The sequence below is a fragment of the Myotis davidii genome, unplaced genomic scaffold (genome assembly GCF_000327345.1).
Source record: "Myotis davidii unplaced genomic scaffold, ASM32734v1 scaffold233, whole genome shotgun sequence".
Lineage (NCBI taxonomy): Eukaryota > Metazoa > Chordata > Mammalia > Chiroptera > Vespertilionidae > Myotis > Myotis davidii.
The window spans coordinates 207,092-211,583 of record NW_006285917.1 but is presented as its reverse complement, the minus strand read 5'-3'; the positions used below and the strand labels follow the sequence as shown (position 1 = coordinate 211,583).

At 51.0% G+C, this 4,492-nt stretch overlaps 1 protein-coding gene across 1 annotated transcript in view; it reads right to left on the bottom strand.

Moving 5' to 3' along the window:
- Positions 1-4,492, bottom strand: part of ITGA5 (integrin subunit alpha 5) — a 55,393-nt gene that overhangs the window by 44,592 nt on the left and 6,309 nt on the right. The window lies entirely within an intron of this gene.

Genomic DNA, 4,492 nt, shown 5'->3' with positions numbered 1-4,492 from the left:
TTGTAGGTAAGCCCAGAGACTCCGAGCCAGCCCTGCCTCCACCACCCATGGCTTGTACCCAAGGGTTCAGTGGCCCTTCTAACCCCGTTCCTCCAAGTCAGTCTAATAACTAGTGCCCCTGCCTATGTGCCGAGGGAGGCACCTGGTGTCAGGGATGGCACTTCACATAGCTTATCCAATTCTCCCATTTTCAGTTCCTGCTTCCTAAATCCTGGAGCAGTTGGGGACCCTTAGGGGTTCAAGAAGGTAACAATGGAATGTCCTTGGGCTATTTCCTTTATCTTTTAAAATCCTCACCAAGCCCTAACAGGTTTGGCTTAGCGATAGAGTGTCAGATAGAGTGTCAGCCTGCAGACTCAAGGGTCCCAGGTTCGATTCAGGTCAAGGGCATGTACCTTGGTTGCAGGCATATCCCCAGTGGGGAGTGTGCAGGAGGCAGCTGATCGATGTTTCTCTCTCATCGATGTTTCCAACTCTCTATCCCTCTCCCTTCCTCTCTGGAAAAAATCCATAAAAAATATATAAAAAGAAATTCACCTACATCCATATCCTCACCAAAGGATATCTTTCCCATTGCTTTTCAGAAAGAGTGGAACCGAGGGAGAAGAGGGAGACAGCAGCATTGATATGAGAGAGACACATCGATTGGTTGCCTCTAGCATGCACCCCAACCAGGGCCAGGGATCAAACCTGCAACCCAGGCATGTGCCCTTGACCGGGAATCGAATCCTAGACCCTTCTGTGTGTGGGCCAGTGCTCTGTAACCAGTGACCCACACCGGCCAGAAACTCTGGGTTATTTTCAATTTTTCAGAAAGCCTATGGAAACATGCATTTACTTGATAAGGCAGCCCAGGCTAATTAAAACTTCAAGTATATTTACTTTTGCTGGAATTATATCAACTCATGTAGAGAGCCTGACTATCTCATATTGGTCACAAACTCTGATTGGCAGCTATAGATGTCTTCTTGTTCTCACTTCTTGCTGATAAAAAATGAGAAAAAAGAATTATTTCTTACTAAATGCAGTTGGGCAGATAAACCCTTCTAAAATATAGAGTTCAAGGGAAGAAATAATTGCCATAATTTATTTTGAAGCCTTAGGACCCTGAAACTCTAGCGTTGGTTCTTGGAGACATGGCTGCCACCGCTGGAAGGCACCGCAGAGGGCACCCTCTGGTGTGAAGACTTTCTTGTAGAAGCCTCAGGGCTGCCACGTGGATCAGGAGCCTGACACTCCTCATCTTCCACAGTGGTTCTCAACCTTCCTAATGCCGCGACCCTTTAATACAGTTCCTCATGTTGTGGTGACCCCCAACCATAAAATTATTTTTGTTGCTACTTCATAACTGTAATTTTGCTACTGTTATGAATCGTAATGTAAATATCTGATATGCAGGATGTATTTTCATTGTTTGTGACCCACAGGTTGAGAACCGCTGCTTTAGAGCAACCTCTTTTCCCTTTTTATATAGAATGTCCTGGTAAGATATCATTTGAATTTTTTAAAAAGGAAACAAAGAAAAAAACTTTAATTAAAAATACCTGCTGACTGAGTCCCATGTCCTTATTTTACAGATGGGAAAATTAAACCCCACAAAAGTGAAGTAACATGTCTAAGGTCACTCTGAATCCTTCTCCACATAACCAGAAGCCAGGAATCCTGATTCCTAGGCCAGTGTTCTGGCTTACCCCGTTGCCAATTTATCTCCTCTTCTCTCCACTATCTCCCCAGCCAGGCTTCTGATTAACCAGGATCCTGTTCAATATATGGTTACTGTTTGACTCTGTTGGCCTGACAAGGTCGGGGGAGGAGAGAAGCAAGTGGACCAGGGCCCAGACCCTGCAGGTCCGACAGCAGCCCTGGCCAGGCCAGAGGAGGACACCTAGTTCTGGGTCCTACAGTGTATTCTCAAAGACAATGCCTGGCTGGCGGGGGAGGGAGAGTTGCCTCTACCTATGCCAACTAAGTATCCGAAAGGAATGAAGAGCTGGGCTAAAGCTAGTGCACCTTTTACATCTGTGTCCGAGGCCAAGTCACTTTCCCTCCCAAGCCTGGGATTCTCTACCCATAAAGTGATGGGTTGCCCTTGAATGGTCCCTGAAACAAACTCTAGTTCTAAACTTCTGTACCTTCTGAAGCTTCAGTATATATATATTTAAAATAAAATGGAGCAATAATGCCTCTTCTGCCTAATGCAAAGATTTTGTAATGATCCAATGAAAAATCAGATATGAAAGTGCTAAGGAATGTGAGGGACTATTATTACTAAAACTGCTATAAGCAAATATTAAAAGCAAGTAAGAAATGGGGGAAAACTTGGACTAGACGGTATCTAGGTTAGGAGAGAAGCAGAGACAGAAAAACAGCTACCTCATACAAATCATGCCTGCCAGGTATCGATCACCCCCCCATGGACCAGGCGCCTTTTATCTGTATCGTCTCATTTAGTCCTCAGAACAGCCTCATAAGTTAGGTGTCTGACTTTCATAAGAACACCAGGCTCTACGGCGGCGGTTCTCAACCTGTGGGTCGCGACAACAGTAGCAAAATTACAGTTATGAAGTAGCAACGAAAATAATTTTATGGCTGGGGGTCACCACAACATGAGGAACTGTATTAAAGGGTTGCGGCATTAGGAAGGTTGAGAACCACTGCTCTAAGACCTTAAGGAACAGGCCCCAGGTCACACAGAGAGCAAGTGGTGGGGCCAGGTGCACACCCAGTTCTGCCTGACTTAAGGCTTGGCCCTTGCCTACCTTGCAGACTCTCTTGTGTTCGCCCTGCCCTTTGATGCTGTTTTGGTGTCCAGGGTGAGAGGTGATGCAGTGGGACCAAGAACACAGAGGCCCTCCCTCTCCAGCGATGGCCCCAGGCGAGGGCCATGTTGGTCCCTGGGTGTAGGAGGGGGTTGAAGGTCCAGCTGCAGTGGAAGGGAGGTCACGGGGAGGTGGAATGTGCAGAGTCCCACTCTAAGAGGGTACTGTAAAGAGAAAGTGAGAGGGGGAGGAGTGCGAGCGAGACACCTGGCTCTCTTGGAAGGAAAGATGACAAGAAGGGGGAGGAGGGAGGGATGAAAACGCTGGGTCCTGTTGTAGAAGAGGGCTTTAGGGACTGCGGGATCAGGCCAGGGGCCAGGCAGACACCTAGGGAACCGGAAGTACGTGAAAGCCCAGATGTTTGAGAGGAGTCTTTGAAAAGGGAGATGACACTCTTGCTATGTGTGGGGCAGGGTAAGAGGAAGGTTACCCAGATGTGGGGGAGGATCCCCACCTCTCCTTCCCTTCTTCTTCTTGACTCCATTAGGGATGTGGTAAGCAGCGGTTTAAGGGGGCCTTGGGGGAGGCCAGATCTGGCAGAAGTTCCAGGCCGGGGTGATGCAATGGGGTTTGGGCAAGAGGCCAGGGGGTGGGGTGGGAGCTGGGTGGGGACCTTGAATAGCCCAGAACCAACAGCTAGGGCCTAACTACCTTTTTTCCATCTCCACGTCCTCTAGACAATAGAGAAACTTACCCCTGTTCCCGCGTTCCCCCCACAACTGAATTAGCTAGATTAATCCTTTTCTCCAAACATTCAAGAAAATGGTAGAGATCAGTTAACTGTATCAGGTGTAAAAACAGCTCACCTCCGGCAGAGGTCCCACCAAACCCCCGAATGTGGAGGTGGGGGGCCTGGGAAGCTCAGAGCCCAGAGAGGCTCATTGTGGAGGATCAGGAGTCCGGCATCTGGGAGTCCCTGATGCTGCCCAGGCACAGCTACCTTCCCCTCTTCCCAACCCCGGACATTTAAATAAAAGCCCTAGTTCCAATGCTGCCTCAGCTCCAGCTTCGGTTTCCCCATGCCTCCCCATTTTCCAGGCGCGCAGGGTCGGGTCTGAGGGTCGCCCTGCCGAGCTGGGAATGGGGGTCCTCCTCTGAGCCTCCCCCCATCTCTGATGCCCTGTGTCTGTCGCTCCTGGGCCCAGCGAGCCCGCGCCTCCCAGCTTCCGACCCCAGCCCCAGAATTCCGGTCTCAGTTCAGTTCCAGCCCACAAGCTACAGGAAACCAGCTTTTCTCTTCCTCCCCAGAGCCAGAGGAAGAGGGAAACCGCCCACCCCCCTCAGGCGCGCACACACACCCCTCCCGACACATCCGAGCACCGCCCTTGGCGGAGCCCACCCCCAGCCCCGGCGCCCCCAGTGCCAGGGTTCCGGCACTCTCCCCAAGGTCCAGGATCCCCTCATCAGGACAGAAATGGGGGTGGAGGCGAGGAGGAGACCAAGGAGAAAGGGAAGAGAGCCGTCGTCCCCTCCCGGGTCTTTCCCAGCCCGAGTTGAGGGGGGAGGGGAGGATGAGGCTGGCCCCCGTGTAACCTCTGGGCCCTCTCAGGCTCCGACTCCCCTCTCACTACACACAGTTCATGCTGCTTCGACCAGTTTTCTCTCCGCACAATGGCCCTTGCGGACCCGAGGTCCTCCAGTCCTCGGAAAAGCCCTTCCCGGCCTCCGCGCCC